The sequence below is a fragment of the Lolium perenne genome, chromosome 2 (assembly GCF_019359855.2).
Source record: "Lolium perenne isolate Kyuss_39 chromosome 2, Kyuss_2.0, whole genome shotgun sequence".
Taxonomy (NCBI): domain Eukaryota; kingdom Viridiplantae; phylum Streptophyta; class Magnoliopsida; order Poales; family Poaceae; genus Lolium; species Lolium perenne.
The window spans coordinates 105,506,043-105,521,221 of record NC_067245.2 but is presented as its reverse complement, the minus strand read 5'-3'; the positions used below and the strand labels follow the sequence as shown (position 1 = coordinate 105,521,221).

The window sequence follows — 15,179 nt, the reverse complement described above, 5'->3', positions numbered from 1 at the left end:
GAGGTCCAGTCATTTAGATACAAGTATATGTGTAACTGTAATGTATCTGGTGCATAACCGATTTCCAATACTTCACATCATATACTATATAGTATGTACACATGGGCCACGAAGAATCCTGTCGTAAACAGTTCCGCTGTGCTGCCACACGAAGCTAGGCCCATCACGACTTGATTTCTCGAACATATAACAGTGTCAAAATAATGAGACAAACCTTACAACCCGACAGAACTAAAAAGAAAGACATGAAAAAGCTAAGACAACTAGGCTACAACAACCCGAAAAGAAGAACTCTACAAGCCTTCATGTGGCACTTCAACTCATCAGGTGTTAAACAGGTCACAGAGATTTATACTTCTCAATAAGATTCGATGCGTGGAGGCGAGACATGGGTATTATGGTGCACCCCATATTCCTGAGATAGGCTATCTGCAAAAAGGATATCACTCCACATTCAGATTGATATGATTGAAAGCAACAGGATACTGACGAGTGACCACAATACATGGCAATGTCATTGTCTCATGAACTAGAAAGTAGCCAAAGGCATATCGGATTGACCTGCTTAGGTGTAGGCTCCAAGGAACCCATTGAATTCCCTATCCTCTGCTTCTGGAAATGTTCCTGAAAGAAACCATAAAATAAGCATCTTCTAAACATCTATTGCTGCAGCTGAACCGCTCGTTCAAGTTGGACATGCCGGCGGCTATACATTGCATTGTCAAGGGGTATCTCGAGAAAGACGACACAGATTTTGGCCAAGCCAAACAAAGAGGTCGATAAATCCGGGAAAAGCACCAAACACATTGTCTATAGAGATGTTTTAGAGGGGTGAGGCAGGTGCGTTATTCTAAGGTTTATTTGCATCATGTTTTTGGGACAGAGATTTGGTGCACATGAGCTCCAGTGATCTCTTTTCAGAAAAATAATTAAAAATCATATTTTTAAGTTTTAGAAAAATTTGAAAATAAATCATGATGTAGTCAGTATTGTATCCCACAAACGTGTAAATTTTCAACTGAAAATAATGTGTATTTCGGGCTGCACAAAAATAACAAATATGTGGATCTGAGTATAGTGATTCAAATCTCAAAAAAAATTCAGAATTTATTATTTTTGTGGAGCTCAGAAAACAAAACATTTGCAATTGAGATTTTATATGTTAGTGGAATACATCATTGGCTAGTTTTAGAATTTTACTACATATTTTTTTGAAATATATAAATATAATTTTCGAATTTTTTAATACACTGAGATCACTGGTGCCCATGATCCAAAAGAGCTTTTCGATGTTTTTGTACCTAGATAACTACTTTTGATGCTAACCAAAAGAATTGATTGCACAACTTAATCATGATAATCTATGGACATCGAATAGGAATATTTTAATTTAATATATATATTATATCAAAGGGTCGCAACACAGACTACAAAATTCTGCAGCACCGAGTAATGCTCACGATACTTATTATTATATTACCTTTAACCTGGAACTAACTAGCAATATACATATAATTGTATTTCTTAAATTATCTTCGCAACATTATCTTATTTTAGTTTCTTAACATACAGAAATATCCTGAGCTTTATTTCTCATTTCCATTTTGCTCTGATGGGACTTCATTTATGCAGCGTATGTTGTAGCTAGACATCATCATCGCGGTTCAATCATGTAGGGAATTAAAAGAGCCAACCAGGGAATACACCTCTATGTTGTTTCAAAGAAATCTTGATGTACTTTTAAAAAGTATAATCTTGCAGGCAATGAATCATGTCTTTGTACCAGCCCAACAAATAGCTCATGGATGCTACTACCGAGCATTCTATACTGAATTCCAGTTAGGCATCTACATGGTCCAGGAGCTGGTCAACAAGCGAGGCTAAGCCTAGAGCAGAAATAGCATAGCAGTATCGCACGTTGCAGATATCAGCTGACAGAATGTGCTTATGCCTATGTATGAAAATGTCTGATATAGCTAATGTGAGTTGGAGTATTATGAACTGTATTTTCTGATCTTTGGTGTAACTCGATTCAGCTAACCTGATGCTATAATTTCATATTTTTTCGATGACTGCAACATTCTCAAACTGTCAGAGATAAGAGAAACAGTTTAACAATTGCTGAACTGTCTACCAAAACAAACACTTGTAACCAAACATAACAAAGCATCTAAACATCACAAGGAAATTCTGCAGCACATAACTTAATAGCATTAAAGAGGAAATGTTTCGAACCTTACATAGTGGAATATTTAGCATAAGCACTCAGGCATAAACCGAACATTTCAAGCCTCGCCCGTGATAATACGGTACAATCCATTGTGGAGAAGCATTAGGTGCTGCTTCTTTAGTTCATCGTCATAACTGATCCTATGAAACAGAGAACTATAATATTAAAAAAATATTCCGTTTACACCATGCATCAGTGTCAAATTTACACCATATAAGTACATAGCAAAAAAAATACTCAGTTGAACAAAACATAGTTGAACTCACCAGGTTGTGAAGCAAATCAGGTTGATCTCAAACATGTCAAGTAGATGTTTCCTCAATGCGGACTCCAGATTCACAGCATCCTATCCTGGAACTCCATACCACATCTTTGGCGCACCCCAATGCAAGTAGTCGAAAGAAGTCTACATAACCCCTCTAACTATCAAGTTTGGGACGCTAACCCCCCCTAAGTTTAGATTGGGGTGACCCCCCTATGTTTGCAAAACCGGACAGTTAACCCCCACGGTGGTTTTAGCAGTATTGCAGGTGGTTTTGATGACGTGGGCACGCGCTAGCTATTCTAAAGTGGCATTGTCTCCTCTGCTCCGCTTCCTCGCCTCGTGGGCAGTGGAGGCCAGGCGCCCCGTCCTCGCTCTGCTTCCAAGTAGTCCCCTCCCGCCTTGTGGACGCTGCTACGAAGATGCCCATGCCACACCACACACACAGTCACCGGAGCGGCGGCGAGCCATCGTCGCAGGGCAGCAGTTGTGAGAGCTGCAACGGCGTGGCGGACCACGCGCCGCCGGCGGTGCCACAGGTGTCTCAATCTCGAGCGGAGCCGCTAGTGCACGCTCAAGGAGCTGCAGGTAGCTGAATTTTTTTATTTTTTTCATCTCCATGGATTCCCTCTAGCAATCCTTGCTCTCTTCTGGTCATACACGCATACAGTTTCATGCCGCCGTCGTGGAGTGAAGCAAATCCCGCCATCTCCTATGCTCGCAGCTTGCAGGACGTGACCCTCCATCACTAGCTCGATTGCTTCCTCAGCTTAGTTCTTCTCTGTTTGGCAAACTTGGATCCCTGAATTGTCTTAAAGCTAACTCTGAATTTGCACAGACGACCAAAGCGACAACCCAATGTTTTACATGGAGTCAGCAGGGGAATCCTAAAAATCGAGTGGAGAGCAAAAATTCAGATCAAGTGAACTCTACTATTTCAGGACATGATCTTGTAGCACAACGTCAGTAGCTAGACACATGAGGCCATGTGGGTAATTCTTCATTGACATACAGTAGCTTGCTTGCATCCTCAATTCACCAGCTTTTCTCTGGTTCATGCGCAGCTGCAGAACAAGAACAAATATTCAGGCAACAGAACGATGGCCCTCATGCTGTCCACGGCCACTGCGGAGGAAGACCGGGGCAGCGGAGGGAACACCGGCGGAGGCCTGTAGGACTAGGAGCATGCGGTTGCAGGCACTCGAGCGACAAGGCACGCAGCGGCCGGAGCACGAGCGGTGCCCGGGCTGCTCGGCTGCTCCGGTGACAAGGGAAGCGAGGCGTGGGGGTGTCAGCGGAGGGCAGAGGCGGCGGCGCCGCATACAGTGGGAGCCATTGGCGAGCAGCTCTTTGGACAGAGCGGGCGAGCGGGGCGGCAGCGATCAGTTGGAAGAGGATTTAGACAGAGCTGAACCAATCTTTTCGGCCTAGCTATGCTAAATTAATGTCCACGTCAGCTAAACCACCGGTCAATACCACTCTAGATGGGTGGAGGGGGTCAATTGCACGGTATATCTATACCTAATAATAAAGGGAGAAGCGTTTCCGTAGTTTGGTCCGTCATGTTTGCGCTTTCGTCCGTCGCCTGTACGTTTTCGTCCGTCCTAAGCCTTCCTAGGACGCCCCTTTTTACTAACTGACTATGACACAAGAAACAGTGTCCGGTTCAATCCCGTTCTACAAGGAAATTTTGTCTAGCAAACGTACAGGAGCAAACATACACGTCCGGGTGACTTTCCCAAATAAATGATTTTGTATCCGACCACGACAAGTTCATAGATTTCGTATGTCGCCTCTAAGTCCTGCCATCGAACGAGTTATGCTCCAGTTTCTGGTCGATCTGGTTTTATTTGTTCAAGGGTTTTCTTTCGTCGGCTCGTGGGCTCCGCTCCAGACTCAGATCGCTGAGCCTACATATGCACGAGCGAATTGTTTCCGCATTGTTTCATCGGCAGCTACGCTCTGCTCCCGACCGAGATCGCCAGGCCTACGTATACACGAGAGCGTGCGACTTATGAGAGCGAGCGGAGAGACTTTGGTCTCTCGATCTCTCTAATCGGTGCCACCGGCAGCCGGTCATCGCCCACAGAGAAGACGTAGCTGGTGACGATCCGCGAGTACATGAATCCTGAGTGCATCAATTGCATGTCCTCGTCGTCGGCCCTGCCGAGACAATCCCTACCCCACTCACTCGATCAATGTCCCGGCCACCAGAAAAAAGACGCCTTCATATGTTCCAAACCGGCGTCCTGTTGTCTCGGCAGCCATGGGCCATGGACAAACCAATGTTCAGAAAAACAGGATCGGTACGTGTGCTTCTTTCATGGTTTGATCTGGAACTTTTGAGGTTCGTGAGGAGGCGGAGCACATCCAGATACCGTTTCCTACCAGAATTAGCAAAGATCCATTGCACAACGTGCATCATCGAAAGCGATCTCAGTCCGGAAAGTAAGGAAAGTGCAGATGTCGTTTACGTACTACTTCCATTCTATTTTGGTTTCGGTGGTTTATATGTGTGCTCTCTTGAATCTTGAGTGCATCAATTTTATGTCGTCGATAGCCCTGCCGCGCAGATCCGTGTTTGGCGCCTGCTTCCACATCTTGGTCCTGGCGATCGTCAGAGCAAACTGGGCGTAGCATTTAGAAATACGCGATGCAATGCACGTCGGGGAAACAAAATGTGGTGTCAGCAGTTTCCGACGGGGAGCTGTACACCGAAGGAGTGCCCGCTCCGGGGGGTGAGAGCTAATAATTTTTTCAGACTATCGGGCAGGCGGGAGGGGAAGAGCAAGCAGTACCTCCAAAGAAATATACCCGAGCAGTAAATCCAAGCCACCAGCAGAATGCTCCACCATCTGCCCGATTTTAGCGTTGACACGTCGAACCGCCTGCTCCCCTCGCCACCAAGGCCGGCCGGAAGAAACTGCAAAACGTGACAGCCGCAAACCACCGAAGAACACAAACTCTAAAAAGGAAGATAGTGGTGACATCTCCTTCCTCTCCCTCACCACCACAGCCGGCCGAGGAGAAGGCAACAACATCAGCACTCCTCCGACTTCAGAACAGACTCCGCAAACTCCACGGCAGGGTCGAAATTCAATCGCGCCCGGGGAATCCCCCCTCCCCCGATCCGCAGACCTGAGAGGAAACCAGGCCAGCAGCTCACCGGCGCCGCCACAAGTGGCCTTGCCGAGATGGGGATCGAGCTCCAACACCCTTATTCCGACGCGACGCCGCCTCCACCATCTCGGCGCCGTCCCAGTACACCAAATGAAGAATAAGCCGGGCGCTACCCGGCGCAGCAGAAGAAGACGCCCTGCCGCCGCCACACCACCGGGGCTTTGCCCGGCGGCGCCACCGGTGGCGGTGGCGGGAGGAGGGGGTGCGGGACAGGTAGGGCGTGTCTCCGAAGTCTGGATTATCGTTGCTTTTCTACATTAGAATGTTGAGGATGACAATTCTGCATTGTCTCTGTAGACCACTGCTTTGGGATGCTAAAACCAAGAGCTAACAAAAGGTCTGGTATCCGCAAGATATGATGTCAATCATGTCTATTTTGCAACTTTGCAAGACAGCTTAGTTAAAAATTTAGTCCAGCTATTCTCCTATTTCTTTTCATGTAAGCATGTTTTGCGAAAGTAAACTTAAGCCATGTCAATTCATTATGTGGCATGCCTAACAAATACGGAGTATTTAAGACCGGATGGCTCATCAAATCTCTGTTCACGGATACTTGCTCCGTAGCGAAGCACGGGCTTTGTCCTATAATACTTAAGGGGGTTAAGTACCCCAATCCAAACTTAGGGGGGCTTAGTGTCCCAAACCTGATAGTTAGGGGGGTCATGTAGACTTCTTTCCAAGTAGTCCAGCAAGTATAAATGATGAGCTTCTACATACTGTTTTTCAGATTAAAAGATCTCAGGGTAGGATCATATCAAAGTATCAAACAGCATAGTCTAAGCAACTAGCACAACTAGAACACAAATATAGTCATGGGTTCATGATAAACAAGCGACATCACAAGCTTCTTACCCGGCAGAATGATGAAAAGCACATGCCAACATGCTCGCTTGGCTTCCGGTGAGCAGCGGCGAGGCAGGGGAGGGGGCGGCCGTTGCGGCAGTGGCGAGAGGCAGAGTAGGGGGTAGAACTCGCGGCAGCCGCGCGGAGGGAGGGATAGGCGCGATCTTGGCGCCCGCAGAGGGGAACCAGGGGAGGGGCCTGTCCTGTCGCCGGCCGAGGGAAACCAGGGGAGGGGCCCTTCTTGTCGCCGGCGGAGGGGAACCAGGGCAGGGGCCTGTCCTGCCGCCTGCGGAGGGGTACCAGGGGAGAGGCCGGTCCTGGCCTCGGCGGACGCGAACCAGGGGAGGCCCTGTCCTGGCCGCCGGCGGAGTGAACTAGGGAGGAATTCTGCAGCAGGGGGAGGGAGAAGACATGGGCGTGAGCCTGAGCGCCGTGAGGGCATCTCCAGCGGGGACGCATTTTGGATCCGAAATTGTCCGCGATCTTCCGCATCGTGTGACGGACGCGAAAATGGTGTGACGGACGCGAAAATGATCACGAGACGTAAATTATCTGTTTGCCACTCATTTGTTTTCCTTGTTTCTTCTTTTCCTTTTATTGAAGAACTCTCCAATTTTTACATCGGTTGTAACGAATTTTTGAAAGAGCAAGTTCAAACGCGAAAACTGTTGCTGTCAAAACCCACCGGCGGGCAGCGACGGGCAACACCGTAGAGCCGGGAACAACCTAGGGCTGCGGCTGGCCGAGGTCCCTCCGAGCGACGGCCCGCAAAGCATCTGGTACACACGTCCGATGCTGATGCAAGGGTGTGCCACCTGACCTATACCTGGTCAGGAAGGTGATGGAGATGTCTCGCTTAGTTTCCTGCATGGCATACACGTAAACATTAAATACGAGCCTCGATCGGCTCTCATGTTATCCTGTGAATCGGCTCAAGGAGCCGATCCACCCATGATTCGTACGAGGTGCACGAATATATGGTGGTCCTGCTTGATCAAGATAAAGCTAATGAGATCTACGACGATTTAGGGTTTTCACCGCATAATCGGATCATCCTACTCACGATTGGGCCTCGCGGCCACGCACGGTGATCGTAAGCCGATCCTAGATAGGGCCTAAAAACCAACACGAGGTTGATCCCCGGAACATCCTGTCTAGGACTAGCAAATGACACCCTACGTGCCGCTGGATCCTCCAACCCTTTGTAAGGCCTAACTATTGCAGATATTAAACTAATCCTTGATGAACAAGGAGCAACCGTAACGGATCAGATCTACTAAATAATGATCAAGCGGGGTGCCGCCCCCACACCTAAGATAGGTGTGAGGGCGGCTAGACATGCAAGGGTTGCACTACGATAGCATATTACACGAAGAACTATGCTAACCCTAACACATCTATGATAACTACATTGCTCGCCATCAAAAAGGCTTCAGCACGAGCAACGCATGAATAACATAAAGCTTCTGCTGCCTAGATCGCAAGATGCGATCTAGGCAGCATGATGCTTACCGGTAGAAACCCTCGAGACGAAGGAGTTGGCGATGCGCCGAGATTGATTTGTTGGTTGAACGTTGGTTGTTGTTTTTTCCATAAACCCTAGATACATATTTATAGTCCAGGGGACTTTCTAACGTGGGAACAATCCCCACCGTGCACGATACAAACTCTAACTTTCAATCTAAGATCCAATCTACTATAATTAAAGATACACGGGCAATCTAGCCCAAACTCTTCGTGCAAGGCCGCTTCAGAGATTTTCCACGTGTAATCTTCCAAGCCCATCTCCCTCACGGCCCACCTCCTGATTTGGCCAAAATCTGGTGATAACACATGCCCCCTGGTTTTGGCAATGATAATTTCAAAACCACTCTGTTTTTCCTTCGAAGGGTCACGTCGTGGCAGAGCAGACCTGTCGCAGTATTCTTCATCATGATGCCCTATCTTTCCAGCTTCTCTGCGAAATTCGATAGCTTTGGCATCACTTCCTCGGAAACTGCAATGGCATTAAATTTCACCAGGCTTCTCATTATTTAACCGTGCCGATAGATTAGCCCTCTTCATCCCCTTCCTCTGTTCCAGCCATCGGCACCAAAAAACCCTCTTCCTCTGTAGTGATGCCTTCCTCTTCCTCTGTCTCCTCCGGCCTCTCCCTCCAGTCCTTCTCTTCGAGCGAGCCGGAGTGGAACTCCGACCACGCGCCAGAGGGCGACCTGCCTCTGACCGATGGGGAAGAGGACCTCAAGTTCCTCATCGATGGGGAGCTGATAAGCGAAAGTGAAGACGACCTCCACCCTTGGGCGAAACCCACTTCCCCCGACGGAAAGGGGGAAGAAGTAGAGGAAGAGGAAGAAAAAGAGGAGGGCGGCCCCCTTCCCCCGCTAAGCTTCTCCCGGCCAAGCGATTCCGCGCTTGGGCGGACAGTGAGGACGATGATGATGACGAGGAGGAAGAGGAGGAGGATGAATCCTCCTCCTCCATCGGGTATCCGCCGACCAAGCGCTTCCGCTCCTGGGCGGACAGCGAGGATGATGATGATGACGAGGAAGACGAAGCTCCGGCCAAAGGCTGGGGTAGCAGCGACGAGGAGCTTCCTGGGAGCAGCGCCGACGACATCGACGACGGCGACGATGAGGACAGCGACGACTAGTAGAGTAGGACTAGTAGTAGCAGTGCACTAGGCACTAGATCCTCCTTTTGAGAGCCATCGGCTCTTTCTTGTAAAGTCGCTCCTTTGAATTAATGAAAATTGTTCTTTCAATTAATCCAATTTCATTCCTTCCGCCTGTCATGCCAAGACCGATAGCAACGTATCGGATTCCTTTTCCTTTGGACGCCCGCGAAGCCGGACTCATATGTCGATTAGACCGTCAGTCAAGCACTTCTCAAATTCAGGCTGCGATTTGATATCTGACCATAATTTTCGCAATCCCTTAGCCGATGATTACTCATCGGCTATTTTGAGAATCCAGTCCCCTACCTATTCTTGCAGCAACCGGACGGTCCAAAAATCTGTAACACCGACGGCCTCCTTTTCCGGTTCCTCTCCGTAGCTTTAGCAGTTTTCTTTTGCAACACCTGAACTGCTTTCAGAGAAGATCACGATGCAGGGGCAGTCGATGCGACTCCAATCGGCTCCCAAAACAGAACATCTACCAAGATAGCTGCCCCCCGAGCCTTAATCAAGGCGAGAATACCGGCGAGGATGCACAGGTCGTTGATCAGCTTCCTTCCACCGAACGTCAATGTTGATGTGAACTTTGAGCACATAGCCAGTAGGTCTTGGTCTTGTGTAACTGTACTAGAGTCGATGGCTGCGCATCGGCTGTATGTTGTTATGAAAAAAAAAATTCACTGCGCACATGTTTACACATGTTTATCTGCACATGTTCCTCTGACTATATGCCCCCCGAGCCGAATCTGCCAGGTGACTGCAGATATCGGCTTTGTGGTTAGCCAAGGCACTGTACTTGCACGTCGGCTCCGCGAGGATTCGTGCTGACTTTCATCCGCCGACGTGGCCACTGCCCAGTAGATCGATGTTGAACACAAGCAGAACATGTGGTGAAGATAATTTTGGCCGATTGCTGGAATCGGCCTCCATATCGATTGAAGCGCTGACTGAAGGTTTTGTAATGCCCCTTCATAATTTTTGGGGCCGATCACAAGGATCAGCCTCGCCCCGTTTGCTCATTGGTTTGTTCTTGCTACTCGGTCAGACTGGTGGATAAAACCAGCCCAACCTCTGACTTTATGCGCTTGCTGTCGTCCACCTTAAATGCATCGTGTAACCGTGGAGCACTAAGGTCCGTCGGAAGGACAAGCACCATGTTTGTACCAGCTGATGTTTCATCATCGGCTTTCCTTTGCTTGGGACGCCACTCCCTTTTCCGTGGACGACCCTCTTCGTCCAGGGTTCGCTGAACTTTCACAGCCAGATCAGGTCGTGCCTTTCTTAGTGTATGCAAGTATAACCTTTCGGCTTCCTCCAGGCCGCGCAATCGCTGAACCCTGCGCTTTTGGGAACGGCTGAGTCCATCAGGGCACCACCTTGGACGGTGGTACCTGTCTTCTTCTTCTTGTCCCTCGTCTTCTGAATCCTCGAGATCTGCCCACCGAGGGGACTCAGCGCGTCTGCTTTGTGGCGGGAGAGGCCCTAAGCGCTTGAACACGGACGCGTTGGCTGCCACCTTCTTCTTCTGGTTGCATTCTGGGCAATTGCCGATTGTAGGCAATCGGCTCATTCCTGAATCCCAGCAGTGTCTGAAGAAGGGGCAGTCCCAGTGCCTGTCGTTGTCGTCTTGCTCCCTTGATTTTTCTGTGGCACGGCGCTTGTGCTCCTCCTCATCGCGATCATGCCGACGATGTCTTCTGGCTTCTCTAGCCAGACGATCTCTTTCATCATCATCGCTGGATCGTCGGCGTTGGTCATACTGACTCACATACTTGTTGAGGAGGTGATCAGAGAGGGGTCGCTGATATCTTATGTTCTTCACTTCTCCCTCTGTGACGTAACGCTTGCCATCATGACGGAGCCGATCGTGTGGAGCGGCCTCCTCTGTGTCCTTGCTACGAGAGCAGCTGCCCTCGTCTCCATCTTTGCCAGAGTGGTTCGCAGGTCCTACCATGTTGATGCTGAACGAGGATCCTGGCTGGCAACCTTCAGGGTAAGTGCATTCCACCATGTTAACGGCGGGGAAGGGTTGGGTGTCGACCTTCATGGCGTACTGGTTGAAAATCAGACGCCCTTTTTCAATCGCCGCTTGGATGTGCTGACGCCACACCCTGCAGTCGTTGGTGGCATGGGAGAGCGAATTATGCCATTTGCAGTATGGCTTTCCGTTCAGCTCTTGCACCGTGGGGAATTTGAGACCTTCGGGAATCGTCAACTGCTTTTCCTTGAGCAGGAGGTCGAAGATTTGCTCAGTTTTGGTCACGTCAAAATCAAACCCCCTGGGCGGGCCTGGTGGCTTTACCCATTTGCAGGACACGGGGGTTCCCCCCCGAGTCCATTCAGCCACTGCTACCTCTTGATCTCCCGCAGAAACTTCGTCTTCCTCTGCATCGACCAGGACTATCGCACGCTTGAACTTGTCCTGGTACAGGTCCGGGTGGCGCTGTTCATATGCCGACGCTTCGAACCATGTGCGCCATGAGGGATAGTCTCGCTTTGGGAGGCCATGTCCTTGAGCGGTGTTGCAAGGCCCGCATACGCCAACTCGATCGCTTCCTTTTCAGCTTATACGAACCGAATAACATCGGTTCCTAAAATTCTGAAGCGCTGGATGTATTCATCACAGTTTCTCCACGCTTCTGACGTAATTGTGCTAGATCGGCAATGCCGGACTCGGAAGCCTCTGAATGGTACTGCATATGGAACTGTTCTTCCAACTGCTTCCAAGTCCGGATCGAGTCTGGTGGCAACGAGGTGTACCACCCGAAAGCCGATCCCGTGAGGGATTGTGAGAAGAGCCTCACGCGTAGTTGATCCGACACTGAGGCCGGTCCCAGTTGTGCCAAATATCGGCCTACGTGCTCGATGGAGCTGGAACCATCTGATCCACTGAATTTGGAGAAATCAGGGAGCCGATATTTAGGTGGTAGCGGGATCATCTCGTAGTCGTCGGGGTACGGCTTGGAATAGCCGATTGCCCTCCTTTTCGGCACCATGCCGAACTGATCTCTCGCATGGTACCGATCTGATCCGGTATCGGCCGCAGGAGTTGAACTCTGTAGATTCGCCGGGGTGGCGTACTTAGCCAGCCATGTTTGCTTTTCCAGCTCGAGCCAACTGCAGGAGCTGAGCTCGGAGGTTCGTCGGGGTGGCGTACTTGGTTAGCCACGTCGCTTCTCAAGATTCGTTGTCGACGTCCCTCTGTTTTCCCGTAAGTCCCCGATGTTGTGGCCTGGTTTGTGAGCGCCCGCTATCGCAATCTGGCACATACGTGCACGTGTACCCGTGAGGGATCTCCTTAGGCGCCTCAAGCAAGAACCGGTAGTCACTAGGGTCACCACCGATCTTGTAGACGACGAATGCCGGTGAAGTCGGCACTCTTCGGTGCTGCCAACGCAAATGGCAGCGGTGGACGGGACTGGAGTGGCAACTCTCCTTGATGCGTCCCGAGAGCTGGTCCTGACGGCGAGTACTGGTGCCTCATGATCTCCTGGATCACGCGAAGAGCGACACGCTCCAACGTGTTGACCAGGTTCTCAGAGTGGCGGTGTAGCGAATGAGCCACCAAGTAGTTGATCTCCTGCCGCAGGGACCTGGTGCGTTCTTCCGACGGGGCAGAGAGGTCTATCCCATCTAGTGCACCATTAGGCGAGAACCCCTTCCACCTGATGCCATGTGAACGGGTTCTATGGAAAGAGCCGATGAGGTCGGCTTCGAGGATGACTTTGATCTCGTCATACTTCTTCTTGAGCTCGTCGGTCAGATCCTCGTACGTGACTGGCGTGCCGTCCGCCATCTCAGATGTAGATGGCGATGTGGTTGATGTAGAAGCTGGTCCCACCGGGCGTGCCAGAATGTGTTGCTGTCAAAACCCACCGGCGGGCAGCGACGGGCAACACCGTAGAGCCGGGAACAACCTAGGGTTGCGGCTGGCCGAGGTCCCTCCGAGCGACGGCCCGCAAAGCCTCTGGTACACACGTCCGATGATGATGCAAGGGCGTGCCACCTGACCTATACCTGGTCAGGAAGGTGATGGAGATGCCTCGCTTAGTTTCCTGCATGGCATACACGTAAACATTAAATACGAGCCTCGATCGGCTCTCAGGTTATCCTGTGAATCGGCTCAAGGAGCCGATCCACCCATGATTCGTACGAGGTGCACAAATATATGGTGGTCCTGCTTGATCAAGATAAAGCTAATGAGATCTACGACGATTTAGGGTTTTCACCGCATAATCGGATCATCCTACTCACGATTGGGCCTCGCGGCCACGCACGGTGATCGTAAGCCGATCCTAGATAGGGCCTAAAAACCAACACGAGGTTGATCCCCGGAACATCCTGTCTAGGACTAGCAAACGACACCCTACGTGCCGCTGGATCCTCCAACCCTTTGTAAGGCCTAACTATTGCAGATATTAAACTAATCCTTGATGAACAAGGAGCAACCGTAACGGATCAGATCTACTAAATAATGATCAAGCGGGGTGCCGCCCCCACACCTAAGATAGGTGTGAGGGCGGCTAGACATGCAAGGGTTGCACTACGATAGCATATTACACGAAGAACTATGCTAACCCTAACACATCTATGATAACTACGTTGCTCGCCATCAAAAAGGCTTCAGCACGAGCAACGCATGAACAACATAAAGCTTCTGCTGCCTAGATCGCAAGATGCGATCTAGGCAGCATGATGCTTACCGGTAGAAACCCTCGAGACGAAGGAGTTGGCGATGCGCCGAGATTGATTTGTTGGTTGAACGTTGGTTGTTGTTTTTTCCATAAACCCTAGATACATATTTATAGTCCAGGGGACTTTCTAACGTGGGAACAATCCCCACCGTGCACGATACAAACTCTAACTTTCAATCTAAGATGCAATCTACTATAATTAAAGATACACGGGCAATCTAGCCCAAACTCTTCGTGCAAGGCCGCTTCAGAGATTTTCCACGTGTAATCTTCCAAGCCCATCTCCCTCACGGCCCACCTCCTGATTTAGCCAAAATCTGGTGATAACAAAAACAAATTGTACTGTTTATACACTAATTCTCAAATCGAACAAGTTCAAACATAAACTAGAGAACAAATTTAAAAACAAACAAATTATAAACTAATTATTGGCCTTGTTGTTAGAAGCCCTGCCTCGTCGTCCTCACGGACGCGCCTCTTGCTTGTCACCTCCTCCTCGGAAGAGGAACTGCCAGACGACGTGTCCGTGGAGCTTGATTTTCAATCGGACGACTGGTCAGTGGGGTCTTCGTCGTCGTCGTCGGTGAACGGACGACGATGCTTCGCCTGCGCCTGCGCTCGGGCCCTTGCCTCCTTCCTTGCCGCCGCCTCGTCCGCCGCCTCCAGCCGTGCGAACTTGTTGTCAGATTCCTCCTCCTCCTCCTCCTGGCCATCGCTGCCAACGGCGCCTCCGTCCTCCTCGACCTCCCCCGGTGGGGAGCTAGGGTCGCTGGGCGTCGCAGCCCTGTCCCACCAATGCCGCCATCCCGGCGGCTTGCCCTCGCTGTCTGTGTCCCAGGGCAAGAACAAGTTACTCATGGTGGCTGGCTAGCCGTTGTTGGAGAAGAAGAAGAAGAATGGCAACCGGTTTGACGTGAATTACAGCAGGCGCAGGGGTTATATTCAGCGGGGATTAATGGCAGCGCGTATAACGAAGAGGCCTGCGGTTGCTCTTCCGCAGCAGTTCGACGCTCCATTCCGGTGGTTGGCCGGTTGATCGGCGCGGTTGCCACTCCGGCGGTTGACATCGGCGCGGTTGCTGTGCTTTAATTCGCACCGATCGAGCCAGGGTCGCTGCCAGGCGGGCCCGTGGGGGAAGCGAGCGGACGCTCGGCGCGATCGCGCAGCGTCCGCGGAGACGCAAATGTGCCGCATATTTTCGCCGCGTTTGTGTCGCTGCGGACACCTCGAACACGATGCGTTGCCCCGCTGGAGCAGGGTGCAGGCGCATTCCCGGTCCGCGCGAACGCAAACGGT

At 50.4% G+C, this 15,179-nt stretch overlaps 1 protein-coding gene and 1 long non-coding RNA gene across 3 annotated transcripts in view; one reads left to right on the top strand and one right to left on the bottom strand.

The window, feature by feature from the left end:
• LOC127333743 (DNA mismatch repair protein MSH3) overlaps positions 1-15,179 on the top strand; it is a 202,183-nt gene that overhangs the window by 120,503 nt on the left and 66,501 nt on the right. The window lies entirely within an intron of this gene.
• Positions 31-7,019, bottom strand: LOC127333746 (uncharacterized). Of its 2 annotated transcripts, none has more exons than XR_007871484.2 (5): positions 6,525-7,019; positions 2,497-6,388; positions 2,236-2,370; positions 562-624; positions 31-429 (listed from the first exon to the last, which is right to left on the bottom strand). It is a non-coding gene; the product is annotated as an uncharacterized lncRNA (long non-coding RNA). The 2 variants fall into 2 exon arrangements; XR_007871485.2 differs by having other exon boundaries at positions 2,241-2,370.